Below are 14215 nucleotides of genomic sequence, written 5' to 3'. Positions count from 1 at the left end.
GCAATCTGGACTTTTGTGTGCTTTTACCCCCTACTATACAGATTTCATGGGGGAGACCAGTGTTTCTCAAATAGAGGGTCCTGACCCACAGGGAGTTTCAGGGGGGTCACAAGGTTATTTTAAGGGGTCACGGTATTGCCACGCTTACTTCTGCACTGCCTTCAGAGCTGGGCTCCCAGCCAGCAGCCACCACTCTCCAGCTGCCCAGCTCTGAAGGCAGTGCCACCGCCAGCAGCTGCGCAGAAGTAAGGGTAACAGTACCACAATCCCCCTACAATAACCTTGTGACCCCCGCTACAACTCCTTTTTTGGGTCAGGAGCCCTATAATTACAACACTGCGAAGTTTCAGGTTTAAATAGCTGAAATCATAAAATATACCATTTTTAAAATCCTATGACTGTGAAATTGACCAAAATGGACCATTAATTTATGGCCCTACTTATAAAGGATTATAAACACATCAGTAACATGTGTTACAGATGACTAAGTCATGAATATAAGCAACCCATTTTCTTGTTTGATTCTATACCAATTACACTAGAAGTTCCATAATGCACTTTGACATACTACAGCAAGTCAGCACATGGTAAGATAGTGCAGTGCAGATGCATACTCTGGCTTGTTATGTACTAAGCGTCTCTGTATACAAGCCCCCAATGATTACAGATATCATTGATGCCATGCCTAAGCCTCTCCAGAAAGCAACTCATTTACAGGAATCATTATCCTTGATATATCAACTTAATTTAAAATTACTCAAAATAAACATTGTAGCATAAACAAAGATAACCTTTCTGCAATGTTCACATTTTTAAATATTTGCTTGACTAGCATAACAACAGTTTCCCAAAGCAGGGTGACAAAATAATTGGATAAAACTACTGGTAACTCACACCAGTATTAACAAATAAATACTATTTACAGTTACCAGTATGTACTTATAAAGAATAAGGAGGGAGAGTTATGGAATTCAGATTACAAAAACCGCCCCCACAAAAGTAGGTATTAGTTTTTTTCCCAAATAGATAACAGGTTCTGCAACTCAGATTCACATTTATGAACATACACATTACTCATCACAGAAGAATTAGTTTTGTGGCAGCAGACACCAAACACCAGGTCAAGATTTCAAGGTAGCCACAGATTATTTAAATTCTTTTAAATTCCTTTGTACATAAGAATTTTACCAAGGTGCAAGAGGAGAGCAGTAGGGACCTGAAAAATCATACTGAGGCAATGATGAGAAAGCTAAAGTACACTCTGAAAACTGGTGAGACCCCAGAGTGATTGAGCCAAGCCTCTGAAATCGTATTTTTTTTTTTAAACAAAAGGTCCTGATTTATGGGATTTCATCTATAGTAGTGCACAAAGGGTCAGAGAGGAACAAACATTTGACAAAAAGAGCTGCATCAACGAACTGTGTACATCTAATACAAAGGGTCAATGCTGGTCACACTGAAATGAATGTCTGAACTTTCATTAACTTCAACAGGAGCATGATTTTAGTCCATAGAGTAAGTCAGTGAAGCAGCAGATTGGTTTCTAAATGAGGATATCACAAATTATTTACTGAAAAAAAATGCACTTCCTCACTCCCTCCAAGACAACAGCTTGTGCTCTAGAAGAATCAGCCCTGACCTTCCATCTAGATATTTATAATCGGGAGATGAGCATGGAATCTCACCTTGAGAGTGCAAAAGATTTCTTAAGCCTTATTGTAATAATTAGTTTAATTTTGTTCTAGTCATACCCAGCAGTGCCATACTGCATGTCTGCCCTCAGAGATACTGCGAGAGACTACCAGCTCATTTCTGCAGTTTTGCTGGCAATCCTTGGTTTCCCTACCAATGATGGATGTGCACTGTTCTAGTAGTGAAATCCTGGCTCCACTGAAATCAGTGAGACCATAATGTCACCCAATATATCTAAATGGAAATTGCACCTATGTTGCATTTTACAACTTCAATACACTCTGCAGACATTAGCTAATTAATCCTAATTACAATCATAATCACTAGGCTACCTTAGGGGAAACTGTGGCAGAAATGTGCAGTGACCTGCCCAAAACTACACAACACGTCATCAGCAAGACTGGGACTAGAATTTAGGATTCTGTGATTGCCAACTGCACACTCATTCCTCCTTTGCTTTCCAATTTTTGGTTGTGCCCCTCCCCACAACCGAGACAGGCTGGGTGTCCTGCTGCAGTAAGTCAGCGGGTGGAGGTGACACTCCCTCCCCAAGCCCTTCCCCACAGGACTGCTCACCTCCCTGAATGTTCCCCCACACGTGTGTGTGTGTGTGTGTGTGTTCCCCACAGTTTGAAAACCTCTGTACTAAATAAAATGTGGTGTTTGCCATGACAGGATTTTTCTCACGTACCCCCGATGGGAGCTTGTGAACTCACACCCCAGTTCAAAAACCACTGCTCCAGACTATGCAGTACAATTAGTTCTTTCACAAAGTTTTCAGTCTGGCAGTCTTCTCTATCCTTTTAAAATAACGTTTAATGCAAATGTGTAGTCTTCTGTATATTCCACCTAATAAAAGGTCAATATAGCTCATGTTAATTCCAATCTAAGATAATTGTTATAACTTTAAATACAAGTCCATTGCTGTGTTCAGCACACTCTTGCTTCATTACTCTTCTTAATGAATTTCCTGGCATCCCCAAATTCCATCTAGCTCGCTGCAGCACTAAACTCAAAAGTGAGAATGATTTTCACTACTTTGTGCTAAGATCATGAAGTCCCCTGCAAATTCCTCCAATGACTTTCTCTCACCAGCTACACTAAATTCAAGTTTCTCATCCTCACTTTCAAGGCTCTTCACAAACTTTGCCCACACCTGTTTTTCTGTTCTTGCTTAGCATAGTCCCTGCTTTACTCTATCTAGGAGATGCTCATTCATCTCCATGTTTCTTTCTCTGTGCCTTCTTTTTATGATGCACCATATGCCTGGGACATCCACTCTGCCCTTATATGTCAGGCATACAACATATTCTTCTTTTAGACTCACTTTTTCTGAAAGACTTACAAATGTGAACTCATCTTAAAATTCCTCTATGAGTACACAGACTATGATTAAAGGACCCTAGCATCAACAAGGCAAGCTTATTAAAATATATTATAGCTGGTTTTATGTCTATAGCTAAGGGACCATCTCAATCAACTAACATGTTAAAATACTAATAAAGACAGGGTAAGTTGTATTTTAAAACATTTTAAACACAATAAAAAAAACTTTAGTCTTAAATTAATCTTAGTCTGGACATACTCTACTTAGGCACCATTCTCTGAATCTATCAATTTTGTGCGTGTCTGCATTTCAATTATACATTCTTTGGGGCATGGTTTCCCTTCATGCCCAGGACAAGGCACACAGTTGGATTTTAACAAGCCAAAATACTCTTTAGTTCTGTAACAGCTGTGACGGTGCCCCCATAAGGCTTTATGGAAATATGCTTATGAATGTATATATGAGACAACTGGAATATGTTTTATGCTACATATGCCGTGTAACATATCTATGTAAAGGTTATGATCTACTGAATCTGTTAATCCTATTTGTATGCATGTATCATTTTTGTATTCGAAGTTATGAATATTGGCTGTGTACTGGCTTGATTTTTAAGTAGCCTTAACAGAGCTTTTGGTCAGTTCCTTGAGAAAGGAATGTGCAAATTAGGTACCCAATCAAGAAACACTTAAAAGACTATGAATCTTGGAATGCTCCAATCCACTTAAGAAGTCTACCTGAGGACATTCAAGGAAGCATGTGATCCATGGCTGCCACCTGTAAGTTCTGAGTCATGCATGGACGTGTGACTTGCCCAGGTGACTCCAAAACTCCATCTTGGAGCCAGACATTGCATAGGAGAGAGGAGGGGGGTCTCCACCCACAAGAGTGAAGTCTATTTAAACCCCTGGGAGAACCCTCCATTTTGTCTTCAGCTGGCTAAGGAGACAGCTTCTCCTCCCCCAAGGATACCTGAAAGAAACTGGAACAAAGGACAGTAACTACAGGGGGTGTGAGTAACTGCTGGACCCAGACTAGAAGGAGTCTAGTCTGTAAAAGGACGCTTACTGGAATTCCTCAAAGGGTGAGTTTTTTTTCTGTATTCAGAGTTCTTACTGTATTAGACATACACTTGCGTGTTCTATTTTATTTTGCTTAGTCATTCACTTTGTTCTGTCTGTTACTACTTGGAATCACTTAAATCCTACTTTCTGTCATTAATAAAATCACTTTTTACTTATTAATTAACCCAGAGTATGTATTAATACCTGGGGGTGGGGACAAACAGCTGTGCATATCTCTCTCTCAGTGTTAGAGGGCGAACAATTTATGAGTTTACCTTGTATAAGCTGGATTTATTTAGGGTTTGGCCCCCAATGGGAGTTGGGCATCTGAGTGTTAAAGGCAGGAACACTTCTTAAGTTGCTTTCAGTTAAGCCTCCAGCTTTGGAACATGTGGTTCAGACACTGGGTCTGTGTTGGAGCAGACTCGCGTGTCTGGCTCAACAAGACAGGGTGCCGGAATCCCAAGCTGGCAGGGAAAGCAGGGGCAGAAGTAGTCTTAGCACATCAGCTGGCAACCCCAAGGGGGTTTCTGTGATGAAACGCGTCACAACAGCTATGTATATGCAAACGGTGGGTGGGCGAATATCAGGAGGAGGATAAACACTTATCTGTTTCGAATATTCAAGGAAACTTTTCTCAGTCAAACTGTTAGAAAATCTTGTTACCTTGTGCTTCAAGAAACCCACATATTGTCTAACAATCATAAACTTCTGTTTCAGATTTATTTATCTACAATTTAACACAAGTATTAACATTTGTAATATATTTGAAGACTCAAAATTCCTGTTGGCTAATCTACCCGAGAGAGTTATTTTCAGAACACCTTTTTTTCCCCCAGTGTTTGTCAAATGGATTACCCAACTGGCAGCTGACAGAGTATTAGTCAACAGGCAAGGATGGCTGTTGGCACCAGAGCAGAACTGCAGTACGCCAGCATTTTTATTTATGTTCTTAAAAAAAATTAGAGTTTATGCAGAGCAGAAGGCGCATGGTAGACAAGGAGGAAAAGAAGATACACTGCTGAATTCAGTAACTCTTCAAACATTTATATGAAAAGTCTTTAAGTGATTTTTTTCTTAATATTAGTACTATGTTGCTACTATTACTACTGTGTTACTTCTCTACAAAGAGCATATTAAATCAAACACTGGGTAACATTCTATGGCCTGTGTTATGCTAGAGGTCAGACTAGATGTTCACAATGTATACGAATCTGTAATGTACTTCAAAAGAATGCAAGGAACAAATGGCTCATTGTATGTTTGAGATTGGAGGAGTGGGGGGAACACTGGGACAGATCAGCACCTGCAACAAAACACAAACAGTGCAGTTTTAAATCAGGTCAGCAGTGGCAACAACCAGTTAAAAAGTTTTTAAACTATGTGAACAACATTAGTAAGACACCTGTGAATCAGCATGTCTCTTTATTAGGCAACTAGTTGCAAGGCCAAGGCTGAGTTTTTCACTCAATGAAATTTTAATGCAAGGAATATCCCTTAAGTATCTGACATTTGATTACATTAGGCCCCCTTCTCTTCATTATTACCCTAGAGATGCTATTTCATTGTGACAGAAAAGTGGCAAGAAAAAATATTTATGACTTTAGGAAAGGGAACAATAAGGAGATTTAGGTTCACCAAAGACTGAATAGAAAAAACAGCCACCACCAGTGGTTATGTAACTCAAATAGAGGGCCTCTTACACAAAGAAATATACCATATTAAAAGGCATCTTAAAATTAATAGATAACTCCCTTCTCTTCATGTGTCAGTATATTTATGTTGGATCTGTAATTTACACCCTACACTAGGCACTATCTGCAGGCTACATAATAATATTTGTCACACAGAAAATCAGAGACTACTTGTGTCATCCCAGCAAAAATCCTACACTTGCTGTCTCAACACCAAAGTCACGTTTATTGGTTATCCCACGATCAATGAGCGGAAATGTACTACACTGCTGAAAGGCAATGCATATTGTTTAAATAGTACTTTTAACTTCCAAAACGTATGTTCCAATTCATGTACCAATTTATGTTTTTTAAGGCCACCAAATTAGCCTTACATTACCTATTTATTAAAAGCCAACAGTGTTAAGTGAACTGGCTGCTTCCTAAGACTGTTTTTCTTTTTTTATATTGTCTTTTTTCGATATATTGAATACTTTTGGTTGGTTTGCACTCCATGGATGCATGCAGGGTGCAGTCCCTGTGTTCCCCTGAGCCCAGGCACTATGAATGTCTCCCAGCCCTTATGGCGAGAGAGGAGGAATGTGAAGCAGGATGGCAGAAAGCACCTTGCACCTCTCCTCCACCTGTACGCTCGTGCACAGGGGGGCTAGGGACACACTGGCTCCAAGTGGCCTCACATAACAATACTGTACTGCCGCTAAGGTAGAATCAGCACTTTCATTACAAACCTTCATTTTCTCAAGTTCTTGGAAAACCCCCTGCCCACCACAAAACAACATGCCAAACCATGTTATTTTGGGGCAGAGAGGGTAGGTTTTCCAAAAATAGGGTGGGGTATTTATAAGTTATAAAGCAATGGGAAGTGGGGGGTTGAACATATAGTTAACCGTGATTGTTTTAATGTGTAATCGTTCATATATAGGTGGGAAAGGGAAAGAACTTGGAGGTTCAACTATCATATTGAAAATATACATACCCTCTAGAAAGTTGGGAATTGTTGTCAGGATGGGCATTGCAGGAAAAGGGTGATAAATACAAGAATCTACTACTTGTCTGTATAGTATAAATTACATAAAGCATAAGACTATAACAAACTAAAATTAACATACTGCAGAAGTATCCATGTACACTCCGATGAACTAATTATGGGAGTCAAAGTGAGCTGCAGTTGCTTGCAAGAATGGGTCAGCGCTATTACTACCGACAACAAACAAGATAGGTTATTCTTTAGCTCAGTTAAGTAACCACGCTACTTTCAGAAGCAAAGATTTTCAGGTCAATTTCTTATTAAAACAGATTTCTCAAAAATACGAATAATCTTCTCATTCAAACTTATTAGGGTTACCATCCTGTACTCTATACAGCCAGGTTTGAAGAATGTTAAGTGTTCTAGCATATTAGCTGAAATTTGGAAAAACTGTTCCTAGTTTAATCTTTACACAATACTACTCACTATTTTACCAGTTAGTAAGAGTGGTGGTTGTTCCTTGGAAAAACAGGATTAGTATCAAACACCATGATAAGGAAAAAATGTTAAGATCTACAGATAACTCCACTATGACAAAGAGTTAGAACTTTCAGAACTAATGACCAAGACTATAACAAATTCTACTGCATATGCCCAAGCATCTATTTTCAGCTGTTTTGACCTCTAACACATTTAGGCAGATTTTCACTGGGACAGTGTAAAGCAGTCCTAAAGTTTGAGAGATATCTTCCTGCCAAATTTCAAGGTTCTACTCAAAAACCTTTAAGACACTAGAAACGTTCAAAATATAGTCTGGACAAAAAAAATTACGTAGTTAAAACTAAAGGAGTACTTGTGGCACCTTAGAGACTAACCAATTTATTTGAGCATAAGCTTTTGTGAGCTACAGCTCACTTCATCGGATGCATACTGTGGAAAATACAGAAGATGGGTGTTTATCACTACAAAAGGTTTTCTCTCCCCCCACCCCACTCTCCTGTTGGTAATAGCTTATCCAAAGCGATCACTCTCCTTACAATGTGCACGATAACCAAGGTGGGCCTCTTCCAGCACAAATCCAGGGTTTAACAAGAACGTCTGAGGAATTGGGGGGGGGGGGGGGGGCAGTTTGCCCAATGTACATGGCAGAGGGGCATTGCTGGCACATGATGGCATATATCACGTTGGTAGATGTGCAGGTGAACGAGCCTCCGATAGTGTGACTGATGTTATTAGGCCCTGTGATGGTGTCCCCTGAATAGATATGTGGGCACAGCTGGCAACGGGCTTTGTTGCAACGATAGGTTCCTGGGTTAGTGGTTCTGTTGTGTGGTATGTGGCTGCTGGTTAGTATTCACTTCAGGTTGGGGGGCTGTCTGTAGGCAAGGACTGGCCTGTCTCCCAAGATTTGTGAGAGTGTTGGGTTTAACAATTAACAATTACCAACAGGAGAGTGGGTTTGTGGGGGGGAGGGCGGGGCGGCGTGGGGAAAAAACCTGGATTTGTGCTGGAAATGGCCCACCTTGATTATCATACACATTGTAAGGAGAGTGATCACTTTAGATAAGCTATTACCAGCAGGAGAGTGGGGTGGGGGGAGAGAAAACCTTTTGTAGTGATAAACACCCATTTTTTCATGGTTTGTGTGTATAAAAACATCTTCTGTATTTTCCACAGTATGCATCCGATGAAGTGAGCTGTAGCTCCCAAAAGCTTATGCTCAAATAAATTGGTTAGTCTCTAAGGTGGCACAAGTACTCTTTTTCTTTTTGCGAATACAGACTAACACGGCTGTTACTCTGAAACCTGTCATAGTTAAAACTACCCATTTTCCCATTGACGATATTCTTGAATATGACCAACTCTTCTGGATCAAGCTTTCTAATAAATTTCAACATGAGGTAGACACCAAATCATGGAAAATTTCACCTGACAGGTTAAAATATGTCAAAGGGAGCCCTAAAATAAAGGTACGAGGATGGAAGTTAATTAACTCTATTTCATACAAAACCCTTCCACTTCCATTTTCTCATTCAGTCTTACATTGGCTTGTTGCTCTGATTTCAAAGACTGAAATCCTTGCAGGCACATCTTAATTTTTTTCTCTTTGTGGTTGTTTTGGCTTTCTAAATAAACAGTATATTTATAAAATTATAATTCACACACTATAATAAGTAAACAAGTACCCTGCTACATTACAGGCCACAGAAGGGTACAAGATTAAAAAGTAACAGAAAACAGCTGCACTTTCCTTTCCAATTGTTGACATTTCTAAGGCAGCCACTCTTTAAAATATTCCCTATGCAGATCAAAATACACTGTGCCTGAATAAGAGCTAAACAATGACACTAGTTTTAAAACAACACGGTTTATGGTAACTTACGCTAAACTTAAACTTATGCATACAACCTCTTGACATTGGTATATCTTAAGGATAAAGCAATAATTAAACATATCACTGTCTGCAGAAAATCTAAAAAACAAATCTTAAAAAGAAATCATTCATGTCATTGGAATGTCCCGCAAACATATATTCTCCTATCTAGGAAGTGATTAAAGTAACCTGGGTTTTGCAATTGCAAAAGTGACCAAAGAACACCGCACATTCCTATTTTGCTGATACAGGTTAGCCTGAAGTCCAGAGTTATTTTATTATTTCGTTCAAGTGGCACAAAGCCAAGACTTATTCATGTCAGAATTAACTATAGGGATGTTTGATATGTACACATTTATTTGCAATTAGATAGAAATTACTACATTTAACTAAAAGAGTCAAACTCCTAAAGCTTAGGCTGACACCTGTCCTTAAAATATGTGAGTTTATGTTTATTTTTAGCTTTTTTAAAAAGAGTACAACTGCATCACTTACAAAAAGAATAAACAGTAGTTTTCAATTTGAATTCCGTCTTTATATTGTATTAGACGGAATATTTTAATACACCCAATATTTTTAACATTCTTATCCAATTATACCCATATTTTATAGCTAATATGTTGTAACCAAGTTTGGTGATGAACATGATACTAAACTTGTGGGAACAGAAATCCTAGAAAGCATGGTTTCAGCCACTGAAATATTGACACAGATTTTAATACTGTGAGCAATATCAACTACATAGGATGTAAATCTAGCAGTATCTGTAGAGACTTTTAAGGCTGGATTTTTCAAAAGCACCACGTGCTGGGGTAACTCTGCTCACATTGCACCCTAAAGTGTATGAGATTGTATACAACCACAAAATTACAGTTATGCTATTTTGTTACAGGAGAAGCGTTGCTAATGATAGTAGTGTTAGCATTACATTTGTAATAAAATACCTTCTTAGCGCACTTCTCTTGATCCCAAATGATTCCTGGGTATTTTTCATTTATTTTCAGTTTGTACCAAACGAAAGGTTATACAAAAGCTTAATTGCGGGACAGAGGGGAAATGTAACTAGAATTTTAGTCATTTCATTTTAAACATTACCTGGGAACAAAAGGATTTGTCCTATTTATAAGAGTACCCGTTGCACAATATTAAAAAGCACTAAAAGGCACATTTTATCAAGCAATATTTATCCTCTTACAGTCATTTTCAAATGTCTTTTATAATTGGTGCCTGTGGTGCCCATTAGGATTAGCGAATAATTTTAGTAAGTATTTTTGCTACATGGAAGGAGTGGAGTTGGGAGAACATGGAAGGCCACTTAGGAAATAAACGACTTTTTGGATTATTTCAAGTACAAGGTATGTTTAAAATAAATTCTAGTTCTATTTTCCTCACAGAAAGCTGTTATACAGGATCATACTCAAGTTCAGTAAAAACAAAAAAATATGACAAATATCCAAGAATCATTTAAGGTCAATAAAACTACTATGAAAGAATTTATTACAAAAGCAAACCTAATATTGCTAGCATTTAGTGATATCATATCTCAGAATTTTACACATGGTCAATTCCAACACTGCGTATAGAAGTCTCCAACACTGTGTATAGAAGTCTCCTTCCTTGAGTATGATGAACTGTAAAGAACGTTTCAGAGTAGTGGAAATGCAGTTAAAAGGCTGGGCACTTTTGGTTCAGAACTCTATCCAATGATCCTCCACTGAATAAAGTATACTCATACGTATAACAAAGCCTAACATGCTAGGTAAAATAAAAATTAGTGCCAGTGACTTAGTGAAAACTTATTTTCTTTAAAACAACTATGTTAGTTCTTCCCCTCTTATACCTCTCACACCTTTTAGATCCAATAAGGAAGCCGTAAACATCACATAAGCCATTTATAACTTGGTATAACATTTGTGTATCAGGAGAGAACTCGTTACTTGCTTTGACTTTGAAAAGAATTTATCTGTTCCTTGGATAAAGTTACACTGAAGAGGCCCAGCCAGAACCTCCTCAAGTTCTGTTGATTTGGCCCCTTGCCAGCTCGGGAAACTGACTCACTACACTCCCAACTCCATAACATACAGCACTGTATAATACAACTACTTGATTTTTAAACTGGTGTGTTGGGTGGTGAAAGCCAGAAATATTGAAATGGATTACTGTACAAATTTTTAATTATACTTTAGAATTTGATACACTGTTAATACTTAACAGCAAGAACACAGATTTCTTTAATATCTACAAGACATAAAAGCTGCTATAAGCTACAGTACTTGCAGCACATGCACGTTTTTCTGAGATTTTGAAAGATTCCTTATGTTATCTTTTAACTTGAATACTTTCAAAAAAGAGCTTTGTAATGTATCCAAGAAGATTATATACATTTATGAACATTTAGATATAAGCACTGACATACCAACCCAAAACTACTAGGCTTTATATACCATCTGGTAAGTAAAAAAGTACGCAATGGAATACTATCTTGATCTTTTCAGTATAACCAAGAGGGCTATCCTGTCCCTCCTCTGTGCATAATGTCAAAATGCAGTTCCACTACAGGCAAACTTGAACATTACTGGAAACAGGAATCATAAAGTGTTATTTAACAACAGATAAGGTATCGTTCAATCAGATTTTGACTTGGTTGTCACCAATGGCTCTGCAACACAGGCACAGGTACCATATTTTACATAATGTTAAACGATGACTAAGAAAACAAAACCTAACAAAACTAAGAAACTAAGAAAAACTAAGAAAACACTGTGCTTGAATTTGACATGATTAATAGAGGCTCAATGAAAAAAAAATCTCAATACCTAAATTACATTGTACAATGATTAGAGAGATTCAGACTACTCTTGAAACTGTTTAAATTATTGGTTCTTGCAGCATATTACCAAATCATGAGAAGAAAGCTATATTTTATGCCTGAAAAGTATTTTGATGAAGAGAATATAAGCAATTATGTAAAAATAAAGGCATTACAAGAAGAGTAGTATTTCTTCCTTTCTGGGTTTGTTTTTTTGTTTTGTTCCTACCTTTTTGTCGGGGGAAAAAATATGGTTACTATGGATCACAAGTTACACACACACACACACCTCACTCCCTACTTTTAGGAGTTTGTTAATGGCATCCTGAAACATCTGCACCTCCTGTATTACTATATAATTGCGATGCACTGGCACTGAATGAAGATCACAAACAGATACCAATTAAGCCAGATACATGTCCTTCAAAGACATGTAAAAGATTATTAAATGAATGGAAAAATAAGAACACAGAACAAATTTTTTTTCCAATGTAGTGCACACAACCAATCTCTCTATCACTACATGAAAGAAAGTGTTATAAGTTTTTGTTTGGCAAAACATTTACAGTAACAGGAATATCATAAAAATGGTTACTAATCTTCCATAACTGTTGTTGTTCGAGATGTGTTGCTCATGTCCATTCCAATGTAGGTGTGTGTTTGCCCCAAGCACTGTCACCGGAAAGCTTTTCTCTCAGTAGTATCCATCAGGTCGGCTCTGGTGCCCCCTGGAGTTGCACTCTCATACCACCAATATAAAGGGCCCTGCTGAACCGCCACCCTCTCAGTTCCTTCTTGATTGCTAACTCCGACAGAGGGGTAGGAGGGTGGGTTTTGGAATGGACATGAGCAACATACCTCAAAGAACAGTAGTTACGGAAGGTTAGTAACCATTTTTTCCTTAGGTGACTCCCAAGCAGGTGTAGGCAGAGGATTCGGAGTTCACTGACAAGACAACTGTAGCACCGCTCTGCCAAACCCAGCATCGTCTATGACCTGCTGAATTATGGCATAGTGAGATGCAAAAGTGTGGACTGAAGACCACGTTGCTACTCTACAGATGTCCTGGATGGAGACCTGTGCCGTGAATTCAGGTGAAGATGCTTGTGCCCAGACCGGTGGAATATGCTGTCAGGGCCCAAGCAGGGACCTTCACCAGGCTGTAACATGTGCAAATGCAGGAGGTGATCCATAACGAAATTCTCTGGGTTGACTGGAAAACTTGTCATCCTAGCCACAATTGCTACGAACAGCTGGGTAATTTTCTGAAATGATTTAGTCCTTTCTCTGTTAGAAAGCCAGAGCACATCTGACATCTAGTGAATGAAGTCTCTGGTCCTGGTTATTGGCATGTGGTTTCAGATAGAAGATCAGAAGGAATAATGTCCTGGTTACCATGGAATTGTGAAACCACCTTTGGAAGGAAGGCTGGATGAGGATGCAGCTAGCCCTTGTCCTTGAAGGATATCGTGTATGGAGGCTCTGAAGTAAGGGCCCTGATCTTCAAGACCCTTGTGGCTGAAATAATGGCCTCCAGGAAGACCACCTTCCAGGATAAGAAGTAGAAGAGAACACCATTACCAAGGGCTCAAATAGGGGACCCATGAGTCTTGACAACACCAGGTTGAGATCCCAGGATGGGACTGGTTGTCATAACTGGGGGAACAGTCTGTCCAGCCCTTGAGAAAACAACCACAGATAGAGTTTGCAAAAACAGATCAGCCATTCACCTATGGGTGGAACGCTGAAATTGCAGCCAGGTGGACTTGAATTGATGCCACCAATAGCCCTTGCTGCTTCAGGTGTAGTAAGTAGTCCAGAATGAATGGTATTGACAAAAGCGTGGACAAGACGCCTTTCCGCACTGACCAGATTGAGAACTTTTCCACTTTGCCAGGTACATAGCTTCAGTGGAAGGCTCTCTGTTCCTTCAAAGAACTACTCGAACCAGTCTGGAGCATGCTAGCTCCAATGGGTTCAGCCATGGAGCTTCCAGGCCATGAGATGAAGGGACTCGAGGTTCAGGTGACGCAAGCAACTATGGTCCTGAGATATCAAATCTGGAACTGGGGTATCTACTGACAGGTTCGTGAGCGTAGTGAACCAGTGCTGTCATGGCCACGCTGGGGCTATCAGGATGACTTGTGCTCTGTCCCATCTAATACTCAGCAAAAACCTTGTGTATGAGAGGAATGGGTGGAAATGTATAGTACGGATGACCTGCCCAAGGCAAGAGGAAGGCATCTGTCAGAGATACTGAACTGTGTCCCAGGAAGGAGCAGAACTGG

At 39.2% G+C, this 14215-nt stretch overlaps 1 protein-coding gene across 6 annotated transcripts in view; it reads right to left on the bottom strand.

The window, feature by feature from the left end:
- Positions 1-14215, bottom strand: part of IRS1 (insulin receptor substrate 1) — an 82267-nt gene that overhangs the window by 28133 nt on the left and 39919 nt on the right. Inside the window, exon 2 of one of the 6 annotated variants that reach the window (XM_037909013.2) lies at positions 4947-5389. The exons of the other annotated variants lie outside the window; for them this stretch is intronic. The gene's annotated coding sequence lies outside the window, so the exon portion shown is untranslated. Of the gene's footprint in view, positions 1-4946; positions 5390-14215 lie in introns of those variants that run through there. 6 annotated transcript variants of the gene reach the window in all.

This window comes from Chelonia mydas, chromosome 9, assembly GCF_015237465.2.
Source record: "Chelonia mydas isolate rCheMyd1 chromosome 9, rCheMyd1.pri.v2, whole genome shotgun sequence".
In the NCBI taxonomy this organism is placed as follows: Eukaryota; Metazoa; Chordata; order Testudines; family Cheloniidae; genus Chelonia; species Chelonia mydas.
The sequence above is the reverse complement of the archived record's forward strand: the minus strand, read 5'-3'. Positions and strand labels throughout refer to the sequence as shown.